Source organism: Vombatus ursinus, unplaced genomic scaffold (assembly GCF_900497805.2).
Source record: "Vombatus ursinus unplaced genomic scaffold, bare-nosed wombat genome assembly UNPS02014861.1, whole genome shotgun sequence".
In the NCBI taxonomy this organism is placed as follows: domain Eukaryota; kingdom Metazoa; phylum Chordata; class Mammalia; order Diprotodontia; family Vombatidae; genus Vombatus; species Vombatus ursinus.
Window position 1 is genome coordinate 11,759,627 of NW_020954639.1, and position 13,638 is coordinate 11,773,264.

The 13,638-nt window shown below is 41.3% G+C and overlaps 1 protein-coding gene across 2 annotated transcripts in view; it reads right to left on the reverse strand.

The window, feature by feature from the left end:
• JCAD (junctional cadherin 5 associated) overlaps positions 1 to 13,638 on the reverse strand; it is a 76,534-nt gene that overhangs the window by 17,228 nt on the left and 45,668 nt on the right. The window lies entirely within an intron of this gene.

Sequence of the window (13,638 nt, forward strand, 5' to 3'; positions counted from 1 at the left end):
GATGTACTTCAATTGAAGCGGTCTGTTAAATAGCTACTTTTAAGAAAAGATATCAGTGCCAAGCATTGAAAAAAATAGACTAATTTACTTGAAATCCTGTTTGTTTTAGGTAAAATACTTCACTGATGAACCAGAATTGATTCTGAAAAGAGGGTTGGGTGTTGGCAGGGCAAAGAAAGCCACAACTTCACATAACAATCCCCAAAGCTTTACAAGCACCACCAAATCCTCCCCGGGCCATGAAACAGTCTGTACAGATTGGCTGATGGATGGCTGATGCATAAATCATCCCTGATGCTGGCCCAATTGGCTCAGAGGACATACACACTCTTCACTATCCAAGACCACCCAATGGCCCCTCAAAGCTTTGCAACTTTGCCCTCCAAGAGACCACTGGAACATCCTCCACTGCCCCTGGGAAGGTCAGGCTGAGGAGTATAGGAAATATTTTTAAATCCCTGAGGTCGGCTGGTTATCAGAAATTAAACTCTGCAGAACCCTGTACTTGGCAATGGTTTAACTCAAAATATATAAACTTTGTAAGACACTGAAACTGTCAGAGGACCAATTAAAAAGGCATGAAAATAAATCAGTTAGAAATCCACGGTACATCCTTTGGGTCTGAAGAACGTACAGGTCAGCTCTGTCTGTGCTTAAGCTGCCATATGAATAGTGTTCTGCAGAACACAGAGAATGTTGGGTGCTAATGGCTGATATAGGGCAAATTTTTACTAGTATGGAAAACTCTTAGCAAAGATCCTTGCTTCTTAAGAATCTATAAGCATTATGCAGTTAGGAAAGTGATAGTTTTATTCAAAGACTGAATGCTATAAAGAGTAAAGATTTTTTTTTTCATTTAAGTTTATAGATGTGCAAACTTGTCCCCACTTTCAATCATTGTGCAATGGGGAAAGATGGGTTAGTCTCATGGCAAGATCAAGAGATATCTGATGGACAGCCCATGAGCTCCACTAGCATTCTCACAATATCAATAGGCTATGAGGAAGGCCCCAGCCTTAGGATGGAGCTCCTTACCAGAGTAAACCTGTGGGAAGATGTAGACAGAAACCACAGAGGAAGCACTGGTATGGATGGGTTGCAATCTGCATCATCAGAAGGAATACCCACATCAAGGAGATTACAGCTCCACTGGAATATGGACCTATGCATCACTAAAGCCTGACTCTCATGATAGCATGGAGAAGACCCCAGGTTGTTAAAGAGTGCATCAGAGTGCAGACTCCATCAAGGAGAAAAGGCTTGAGTACCAGAGGAGAAGCTAGGTGGCACAGCATATAGAGCATTGGCCCTGAAGTCAGGAGGTCCTGAGTTCAAATCTGGCCTCAGACCAAACACTTGACACTTACTAGCTGTGTGACCCTGGGCAAGTCACTTAACCCCAATTGCCTAAAACAAAAAACAAACAAACACACAAAAAAAAGAATACTCATCTTCCTGAGTTCCAATCTGGCCTCAGACACTTACTAGCTGTGTGACCCTGGGCAAGTCATTTAACTTTGTTTGCCTCAGTTTCTTTATCTATAAAATGAGCTGGAGAAGGAAATGGCAAACCACTCCAGTATCTCTGCCAAGAAAACCCCAAATGGGGTCACGAAGAGTTGGACAAGACTGAAACAACTGAAGAACATTAACCAGCAGAGGAGCAGCGCAGCTAAGTTTGGACAGGGTTCATCACCAGGTTGGCCAGAGAACGATGATGTTTTTTAGCCACAGTAGCTCTCAAAGACCATCTTCAAAACAACTGAAGGATTATTCATCTGTGCAGGGGTAGGGGGAGAGTATGGCCACACTGAGGAAATCACGGATCCTTGTAATATTGATAAACTCAATCATACATACAACATAGTGTCCAAACATGCAAGACTTATCTCATAACCCTTAGACTGGATATTATCTCAATTAACGTTGAATACTAGCTAGGTGAAGAAAGTAATAACTATATGTAAAGTGGGTGTTGATATAGCCCCTACCTGAAGGGACCAAAAATAATCTAACAGAAGAGGTGAAATAGATATGCCTGACTTTCCACTGTGTGCTGGTTACGTCTAGCATGCATTGTATTCCATCCCTGTATACCTCTTTTTCAAAACTACTTCTCCCTAGCTCTTACATAGAACTCAAATATTTCAGACAAATATTTGCCTCAATAATCCATGACAAGGAAGCTGATTCTTTTGGGGAAGGATACCTTGTGGTATTTTCAATCCAAATATAAACTATCAGGAAACAACATAGAGTCTGGGATTTGGAGTCAGAGGATGTGAGTTCCAACCCCAGCACTACCATTTATTATTTGTGTCTCCTTAGGCAAGATGCTTCAGTTTCCTCACTTGTCAAAGGAAAGGTTTGGACCAGATGACCTCTGAGGCCCTGTGATTTTGTGATTTCTAGATTATGGAATGTTTTGAGTCAGCCATGTTAATCTGTCTGGGCAACATTAAAATGACTCAAACCCGCTGCTAGAGTACCAAGATCTGGCTTACAAGTTTTTCAGCAGGTGGAAAGGAGAAAAGGGGAAGTGGAAAGGGAGTTGTCAGTAACAGAAAGCAGCAGAGATTAGGCTGGAGAAACTCCATTGGGGAGGGGAGTATTGATCAGAGGTAGTATGAAAAGAGTTAGAGGTATCCTTTGTAGAAAAATTGTTCATCTTCCAGGGTGAAAAGACTGAACTTCACAAAGCTTCTGGTTGACACCGTCTACTCCCTTGCGTTAAGGTCCTATTAAAATGGAATAGAATCTGGTGTGTTAATGCTTCTTCCCTTCACAGAACACTTTGAGAAGTGGCTTGCCATGAATTTTCTTTCAAACTGTTGTTGATAACCATTTCAGATGTTCCAGCCTCCCCTAAGGGCGGAGGGGGAGTGAGAGGTAAGAGAGGGATGGTAAAATTGCCTACCAAAGCAAATCAGAGTCATGGCCAGCTGAGAGAAAAGCCATCAAATCAGGGCAGCAAACTGAAGATGTGGCAGGCAGTTGGGAATAGACAGTCATTCTCAGAGTCAGGATTCAAATGCAATCTCAGACACACAAGTGACCGTGGGGAAATCACTGAATCACTGCAGCTATAAGTTACAGAGACATAGAATTGCAGATGGAATTCCCACACTAATGAAATCTTGGGTCTAGATTAGATACCCTACCATTACCTCCTCCCACTCCCCCCCCCAAAAAATAATAAAATCTGAGTAGATAAAAGCCTTAGAAGCTGGCCAAGGCACAGACTACATTCTATAGACAAACTTCTTTACTGAGGAACCTGGATTTTATGGGACTAAGAACTCAATATTGGTTAATAGTACAATATGGCAGGTAAGGAAGCAAATATAATCTAAGGCTGTATTAGATGAACATGATGTGAAAAATGAGAGGTGCAACTGGAGTGTTGCCTTTGGTTCTGTGGACATTTTGGAACAGATATTAGTAAGTTATAGAGCATCCAGGAGAGGGACAATCAGGATGGGGAAGGAGCATGATCTGAATCAATGAAAGGAACTGAGAACGTTAAGCCTCGCAGAAATGAAGACAGCTACTGTATCTGACATACATTCTAAACTGTTGTGTTACCTATGAAATCTAAAAAAGGCTACACAATGACTTGTAGTATTTTTATGTAAGGAAGTGAGATTCAGTTTTTCTTTCAAAGAAAAACCAGTCAAAAGAAACTCCATATCGCAGTAAAAGCAGATAAACACTAGCATGGCAGGAGGAATCTAACAGAAAGGAACAGAACACATGAAAGCAAGGAGAGAAAAGATAAGGAAGTCCAATGGAATTCGTAATCCAAATAGAATGGATCCAGGGAAGAGTCTATGTAAAGATTTATTGAGCAGGAACTGATCAGTTATTGCAGACATTTTATACATTGAATGAATAAATGATAAAGCATTTATTAATCACTCACTGTGTGCCAAATACTGTACTGAGTGCTAAGGATACAAATATAAGAAAGTAAGATGGCACCTACCCTCAAGGAGCATACATTCTAACTAGGAAAGACAACAGATAAAAGGAACTTGAAGGGGATGGTACACATTTGGAAAGAGCCAGGAAGTGGAGGCTGAATTCCAGGAAAGATAGGGAAAAGCTCATCTGTCCCTAGGACTGTTTCAAAGGCAGAGTCTGGTGTTCAGTTGAGAGGAGGATGAAGATGATTGCTGGAAGGTAAAAAGCATGGCTTGGAAATGAAATTCATTTATTCAAATGTGGATTGTTGGAAGTTATGTGTTTAAAGGACTGAATGGAAGGGACACAAGCAGAGAAGAAGCCTGCTAAGAGGTTTAATCCACTGAAGGTACAATTTCTGAAAATCTTTAAGAAACAGAGGGAATGAATTTTGACAACTGGGAATTCCTGAAAATCAGTGTAAAATAACAGATAATATACAGGCCAGGAAATATTTTTAAAATCTAAGCATGTATAAAGCATTATTTCTAGATGACTGACATCTTTTAAAACCAAGGAAAATTAGCAAATCTAATTACTGAACATTTTAAAATAAATTGCAAAAGAAATCAGGACAAACAGGAAATAGGTAGAAATTCATAAAGGTTGCCTTTCAAAAGAGAACATGCACACAGAGGGAAAAAAGGAAAGAGAATTGGGGTAGGGGTAGAGTAGTAATGCTAGAAATCACCATAAAGAAAGTATCATTTTAATGAAATACTAGAAAAATGGAAGCACCCCAAACAAAAAGTTATCACAAATAACAGGTCTCTAAAGCTATATTGAAATAAGTTTATAAAGGTGAATGAAGGGAGAAATTGGGGAAAAGATCATACAACACACATTTATTAAGTGCCAAGTATTGTGTTAGGCATTGAGGAATCAAAGACAAAAGGATAGAGTTCCTGTCCTCAGGGAGCTTATTTCTAGCAGGAGTCGATTAGGTTGGGGGGAGGGGAGGAACCTGAAGTTTGGATTCAGTCAAAGGGCCACACTTGAGGACCTAGAGGGCCACATAAGGCCTCAAGGGCCAGGTTCCCCACACCTGGGTTGGGCTCTTGTCCCCTCAAAGTGTTTGCATTTTGACTACGATCTAACTTCCACATCAAATCTTAAAAATTAGAGCTTCCTGTCCTCATCTAAATCTTATAAAATTGTATAGTGATACCCATGAGACTGCTTAGCTCAGTGGCAAGTGAAATGCTAAAGAGGTCTTTGGGCCATAGATTTTATTCCCAGGAGGGCAGTTAGCTCTGCCCAGAGAAAACACATGCCTGGATACCACTGATTAATAACTCAAGTCCTGCAAAAGCATATGGCATTTTTTACAAATAGGGTACTTACTATTTATCTCTTGAAGTCTGTATTGTATGTTCAATATTCATGAAAAAAAGAAGACCCTAAAATTAGTCCAATCAGATATGTAGATTAGGTTCAGACCCTATACTCAAATTCACAATTTTGACAGCTGCCTTTTCCTTGTGAGGCAGAGAAATAAAGGCAAAAAGGAAAACCCAAAACGACCATTCATTCTCCTGTATGAAAAAGCACCTTTAAGTACATGTCCTATTGACTTTACATGCAATTGTAAATTCCTAAAGTATGTGTCGGGGAGGAAGAGTACATTTTATTGTGGATAGTATAATTGTCTCATAGTTACTAAATGTGAACTTCTGGGGGCAATTTTTCATTTTAATTCACAGACATTTAATAGGTTATTTCCAAATTGTAGGTAGAGCACACAGACATAAGCCCTCAAGGAACTTTTTGTTGTGGTTTATTCTTTTTTCAGTCATGTCCAACTCTTCATGACTCCATTTGGGTTTTTCTTGGCTGAGATACTGGTGTGGCTTACTTTCCTTTTCCAGCTCATTTTACAGATGAGGAAACTGAGGCAAACAGGGTTAAATGACTTGTCCAGGGTGACATAGCCAGTAAGTGCCTGAGGCCAGATTTCAAATCAGGAAGATGAGTCTTCCTAACTCCAGGCCTGGTGCTCTACACCACCTAGCAAGGAACTTACAGTCTAAGAGGGGTACAGTGGTAAGAGCACTAGGTTAGAAGTAAGAAGACCCTAGTTCAAATCCTACCTCTGTCATTTAGTAGCTCTGACCTTAGGCAAGTCATTTAATCTCTGTGGACCTCATTTTGCTCATCTATAAAATGGGAAAATTAGAACAGGGAGCCTCTAAAATCCCTCTCTCTCCACCCCCAATCTATGATCCTATGAGCTTCAAAGTGTCCTATAAGGTATAATATAATGGCAAAGGAGAGATTCAATCAAAGCATAATGTTCAGAGAGTAAGATTGCTTTCAGATAGGAAAATTAGGGAAGGCTTCATGGAGGAGATGACAGCCTCTAGTCTGGGGTCTTGTTAAGCAGTGGGTGCTTGGTCCCCACAATCTTGTACACTTGCACAGTAATGCTACTCAACTATACATTTTCTGAGCTGATGAATATAGTCAGCGTGGTGCTAGGATCTATAGAGAACACAGAGCTCTAAGATACAGGAAGAGACCTCAAGGTATAGACACATCGATTTGAGCAGACATGAAATAAACAATAAAAACAAGGTATAATTAAGTACTTAATTATGTTGTATGAACTGAAGCAGGTTTTGAACTTGGGTCTTCCTGACTCCAAGTCAGCATTCTACCACCTATCAGTATCTATGAACTCAAAAGAGCCAGGACTTGAACCCATGTCTCCATATTTTAAGTCCAGTGCCATATTGGATTGCAGCTATAAACTGTAGTGAACACACCTCAATGTCCAGTCACAATATGCAGGTGCCAGTACTCCTGCTCATTGACAAGTCTACTTGGAAGTACCATTAATAAGAGCAAGAACACAAAGTTATGTTGTCAGAAAATATTGGACAGAATGTTGTTGGAGACCAATTTGCGGTATGAGCTTTCTAAGAAATTTAATCAATGGAGAAATAGACCAAATTACCAAACAGACAGAAGATACTGAAGTGGGATTTAACATGTGAATAAAAGTGGGGCAATAATTCCAATAGGTGAGAAATGGGCCCAGATGACATCAAAGCAGGATCTGGCTCAAAAAGTCTAGAACAAACCAATACATTTAGACTAAAGGCATCTTAATTACACTCCTTCCTTCCTTCCTTCCTTGCTTCCTTCCTTCCTTCTCACAACTTACTACCCATGACCATGAACAAATCACTCAGTTTTTCTGGGCCACAGATTTCACATCTGCAAGATGCCCAGATGACTTCTGAGATCCCTTCCAACTCTGTATCGATGACCCTGTGATCCTCTGCTATGGGCATTACCACCATTTTACAGATAAAGACAATTAGGATCTTAAGGATTAAGTAGATCGCCTCTGGCCACACCAACTCCTTAATATCAGAGGCAGATTTTTCACCCAGGCCTATCCTGACTTCGGGACTTTAGCCAGGATATCACAAGCTAATTACATAAAAGGGAAAGGTGAAAACCAACCAGGTGCCTGCCACTGCTATGGTAGGCCTGGGAAGGCTTTCTGAAGGAGATGACATTTCCGTTTCAACTTTACAAGACTGACATTTTAGGCACAGGAAATAGCATTAGCAAAGATCACCCTGTGTGGTGTGGCAGGTACAGGGGATAGTTTGCCCAGAGCCAAGAGTCGATAGATGAGAATAACAGGGGACAAGACCACCTAGCAACACAAACAAAAAGAAAGACCCTGTTCTCAGGGAACTTACATTCTAATAGGGAAAACAATACATAAAAGCAAAGTGAGAAGGGAGGCAAAAGGGACCTGGAGCTTGGTACCAGATTGTATAGAATTTCACATACCAAAGGACTTTGAACTTGACTCAGTAATTGATAGGAATTCTGAAGAGAAAAGCACCATGACCTGATGACCAAGATTTCGTCAACAGTGTGAAGGATGGATTGAAGTAAGAAGAGATTATAGGCACAACATAGGAAGGTTGGGAGGCTACTGCAATAGTGCAGGGAAGTGAGATCCTATACTAGAATGGTAACCATAAAAATAAGAGAGGAAACTGGGACAAATGCTGTTACAGAGGCATATTCAATAGCATCTGATAATTGATTGGCTGGGCTAGCTAGGATAGAGAGCACTGGGCCTGGAGTCAGGAGGACCTGAGTTCAAATTTGAGCTCAGACACTTTCTAGCTGTGTGACCCTGGGCAAGTCACTAAACTCCTATTTGTGTTTTTTTCATCTGTAAAATGGGGACACACTGGAGAAGGAAATGGTAAAATACTCTAGTATCTTTGTCAAGAAAATGGAGAGTCAGACACAATTGAACAAGCCAACAATAACAACAAGTTGATTGGCTAGAGAAGTAGAGAAGTAAGGAAGAAAGGGTGAAAGGTAGTGATATTGACAGAAATAGTAATGTTGGGCATAGAAGCAGACGTGGGGGGAAAAGTCTGCTTGAGGAAGCTTCAGCTTTCTCTTTATTTGCTGGTTGGTGTGCTAAAAAAAAAAAGCAGCCAAGTTCATTATTGGTATTGACGCAAAGGACCAACCAAGTTTACACAGTATGTGGAAAATGTTAGACCTGAAAAGGAATAAATTTGTTGGAAAACATATGTAACTGGAATTGTGTTAGGCAAAGGTTGGGATTCTCTGAGTGCTACTAATGGGAAGCCAATCTCTGTGGATGCTGAAAACAGATTGAGTCTGCTATAGATGAAGAGGAGTTAGAGAGAAAGGAAAATGGGAAGGGAGTAGAGGAGGGGCAGAATTTAAGCTTCTTGAGGGCAGGGACTCTGGAATTTTGCCTCTATATCTCCAAGTTCCTGGCACACTGTAGAGGTTTATTGTTTATTTAATTGGGTTAAAGTAGTACACAGGCTAGAAAAAGAGAATGAGTAGAGAAAGAGGTCCATACACACACGGAAGGGGTGAGGCGGAAGACCAGCGTCAAAGATTCCATGCCTTTGATTTGTCCCAAGAAAGGTCTCTTGTGAAAATCTTTAGAATTCTCTCTCCATGGGACATTTAAAACCTTGAACAACCATAAAAAACAAGTCTTTAACAAATGCCTATGACAGATAAGAAAAACTTCCGCATCTCTGACCCCTGCTACATTTAGCAATTTCTATTATTCATTCATTTCCCTGGTTGATATGGCAATGAACTTGCTAGAGCCCATGTCCCCGCTTTTAGAAGAAGCAGCTTTCTGAGAAGGCTAAGTACCAGTATCCTCATCTAGCCTACATATGGCAAGGATTTGTAAGGATATAGCCTGCTATTTCTGTCTAGAGTCCAGTCTGTATTTACATACTTCTGAGATGTAAGGTCCTAGAGTCCAGCTGGGAGGGGGAAGTCTATGCTTCAGAGATGTATTTTCTCAGAATAGAACTCCCATCACCAAAGCACCCGTTACCTCCAAGGGTCATTGCTGAGCAAACAAAGGAAGGCTTCAAACATTCCTTCTACCATTTAGGGGGTCCCTCACACTGGCTGAACTCTTAACTGCACAACCATTGATTACAGGTCGGAGGGAGGACCCCAAAGCCACGGTTACACGTTGCCTGATGAACTCTCAGACTCGTGGAAGAGACAGAAGAGAAGAAGGGCAAATGTGGAAAACCAGGATAACTCACCGATCCCCAATTACGCGCTTGAGGGTCCGTTCTGGGTCTCAAACTGCCCCAGAAGCTCAGGATCAATGAAAAGCTCCCCAGGCTATAGTATTTGTATTTCAGAGCTATCTAATACTCATCCCATCACAACCCACAACACAATTGATGAGTGAGGAGCAGGGTGACATTTTTGAACACTACTATCTTTCCAGGGGAAAGGAGATCTGACACAAAAGGGAGGTTAGTGTCGGCTGGGGTGTTGGGAAAGTCGATCACAATTCATCTTTTTAATATAATGTCATTTTCTGGGTCTGAATCAAAAGGACTTGGAACAACTCACACATATGTAGCATTTTAACATACACAAAGAGTTTTCCTCACAGTTTTATAAGGTTGGCAATGCAAGTATCACCTCCTTGATGAAGATGGGGAAATCAACACTTAAGTAATTTGTCCAGAGTAACAAAGTAAGTACCAGGGCAGGGAGTTAATGCCAGGTCAGTTAGTCAGTCAACAATAATTTATTGGAGTCTCCTAACTTTGAGAGAATATTAAAACCAGTCCTCTTACAACTATATTGAACTGCCCCATGTTGAGGTAACTGGCCTCCAGATTCCCTCCTAATGAGATAACGCTACCACCCCATGACACAGGCTCTTATTTTATGCCCCTAAAGGGTGGAACTCAAAGGAAGAAGATATACCTGTTTATACAATGCCATTGTAAAAAACAAACAAATATTTAGTTTACTGAAATAAAGCAGGAAGAATAAGTTTAGACTGTTTTTCCTCTGTACCCATTCAAATAATAGCTGAGGCTAACTATTTCAAACATGGCGATGATGCTGAGGAAAAAAGGGGTGTTTCAATGAAATGGTTTTCCTGTGCCTTTATTGGAAATGAGCAGCCCACCCTACCTGGTGAAGGTACCTTAAACTTGTATCTGAAACAGTTTAAATTCTCTCGGTGAAACAAAAGAACCATAAGCTTCTTACTGAATGGAAAAGAAACATTTGTGACAACACTGGAGAGCGTGACGTAAATGTCACAAAAGGATTGTTATTATTATGGGCTAGATGGTCGTTTGTCTGAGATGTGAGACAAAGCTTCAGGGCAGCTGGAAGGGAGATTGCTAGACTAAATGATCTTTTTGATGTCCCCTAGATCTGGTTTTCACATCCTAATCAACCTTGCCAAAAAAATCACCTCAGTAATTCCTAGAACACTGACCCAATTTTCTCCAAGTGAAAAATAATTCCACTAGCAGCAGCTCCCGCCCAGTGCTGATGCTGTGACCAAGTCCACACATCTCAGGGTTTTTGATGTTGGTGAAGTCTATTCCTTAGAGCACTGAATGATGCTTTCTCTCCTTGGGTCAGCTCCTCATGGGATGTTGGCCTTGGTCTCTGGAATCACCGTGGGCTCTGATCAGTAAGTTTTTGCCACATATTGCCCAGGACCAGGCCTCCACACCACTTCCCAACCATCTGACACCCTCCAGCCACCACATATTGCCACTTTCTAGCTCTCTTTTAATGTGTTGTTTTCTCCTGTTAGAATATAAACTCTTTGAGGGCAGGGGCTATCTTCTTTGTTGGTATTTGTATCTAGAGTTTAATAAAGTCTCTCCCTGTCTCTCTCTCTCTCCCCCTCCCTCCCTCCCTCCCTCCCTCCTCCCCCTTTTTGATTTTCAATACCCAAATGTCTCATTTTTGAAGGTATCCAGCAGTGGATAGAATGACAGACCTGGAGTCAGGAAGACCTGAATTCAAATCCAGTCTCAGACACATACTAGCTGTGTGACCTTGGGCAAGTCACTTTACCCTGTTTGCTTCAGTTTCCTCATCTGTGAAATAAGCTGGAGAAGGAACTGGCAAACCACTCCAGTACCTTCACCAAGAAAACTCAAAATGGGGTCAAGAAGAGTTGGATGCGACTGTAAATAACTGAACAACAACCAAGCACCAGCTGTTGTGGGAGAGGCAATGTGGTGTGGTTGAAAGGGCAATGAAATGAAAGTGTGAGTCCCCAGCTCAGGCACTTATTGTGTGACCCTGACCAAGTTACTTACCTTTTCTCTATCTCCTTATCCCAGAGCTGACAGCTAACATTTATATAGTACTTTAAGCCTTTCAAAACATTTTTACATTGTTATCTCATTTGGTCCACACAATAACCTGTACAGTTATTATTCCCTATTTTACATATGGGGAAACTGAGGCTTAGAAAAGTTATGTTACTTGCCCAGGGTCACAAAGTTCGTTAAGTGTCTGAGGCAGGATTTAATTCTAGCCTTCCAGATTTTAAGTCCAGTGTTCTGCTATAGTCAGCTACCTCCCTGTTGGGCTGGCTTGTGAAGGAACTACTTTATATGCCATAAAACACTATATAAATGTGAGCAGCTGCTTCTGCTTCTTCTTCCTCCTCCTCCTCCTCCTCCTCCTCTTTCTTTGACCAAAGTATTATTATTTTCCTTGTTATTTCAGTAACCTATGAAGCAGATTAAAATTTTTTATTACTAGAATTGAGTATGGGAGTTAGGGTAGAAACAGACCACCATGGCAGGCAGCATCAGCAGGGAGATGTGCTCCAGCCCTAACATTTTGACAGCTCCTTGAAAATCTGCCTTGTTAGTGAAGAAAAGCATCTCAGTTTAAGGGGTTCAAGGGTGAAGGAGGAAGGTGGTGGGGATGTCTATATCAGCAAATGTGTTCTGAAGCAGAGCAGCCCAAGAAATACATATTTCTCTCTGTAGAGGGTCAGGACAACAGCTTCTAATGCTGAAGGCATGAAATGAAATTAGTTAAAAAAACAAATCATGTTTGTAGATTTGACACCAAAACAGATGTTCAATTTTAATCTTTTTTTTGAAAGCCAGTCTAAGCAGGATATGATTTTAAAGAAACACAAATAAGCCCTCTCAAAATGAAGTGTTTTCTGTGTGCAGTAGCCCAGTCTGAAGGGCGTGCTTGGCTCACTGATCTTCTGCAGGCCTCCCAAGAAGAGGGCCCCCCAAACCACTGTATCACAGGAGAGGAAAGTCTCTAATCAGTCCCAATTCTTACCAGGGACACAGAAGCACAGACGATGCTTAATTACTAGTCACAGCAGTGACGAACCAACACAAACTCTCCCAGAATTCCTGAAGGGAGTTTGTGGGGGGAACATTCTTATAGCATAAAAAGAACGGCAGGGCTTCCGCAACTGAAACCTCCCATGGAAAAGATCACAGGGCTGGGAGTCAGGACAGCTAGGTTTGAAGCATATACTTTCTACTCTGACCTTGGGCAAATCACTTAAATTTTCCCTCAATTTCCCCATTTATAAAATAGACATAATAACTCCCAGGGTTGTCGTAAGGATCAAATGAGAGGAAAATTGTAAAGTGCTTAGCGTCATGCCTGGCACATAGTAGGTGCTATATGTTAGCCATTTTCATTAGCTATTATTGAAGCTTAAATTACTTCATCTCTCTGACCTTCAGGTTCCCACGCATTATAAAATGAAAGGGATGACACCAAGAGGTCCTCTAAGTTCCCTTCCAGCTCTAGTGACTAAACGATTCCCACTGTTACAGTTTTTGTTGTTGTTAGGTCGTGTCCAACTCTTCGTGACCCCATTTGGGGTTTTCTTGGGAAAATACTGGAGTGGTTTGTCATTTTCTTCTGCAGCTCATTTTACAAATGAGGAAACTTAGGCAAATAGGGTTAAGTGACTTGCCCAGGGTCACACAGCTAATAAGTGTCTGAGGCCAGGTTTGAACTCAGGTAGATGAGTCTTTCTGATTCTAGGTCATGCAACTCTTATGTTCTCCCTTAATTTTTTTTCCTCAGGATAATCATTCCCCATTTCTTTCTGCTGACTCTCATAAGGTACAAACTCAAGCCCTGTTGCCATTCACATTGCCCTCCTCTAGACACTGCCAGTTGTCAACATAACTTCCTAAAATGAGGTGCCCAGAACTGAACACCATACTCCACGTGTGATCTGAGTTGGGCAGAGTACAGAGGGACTACTACCTCCCTAACCAAAGAAGATACGCCTTTCCTAATGCAGCCCAAGATTGCATTTGTTTTCTTGGCTGCCACATCATGGTGTTG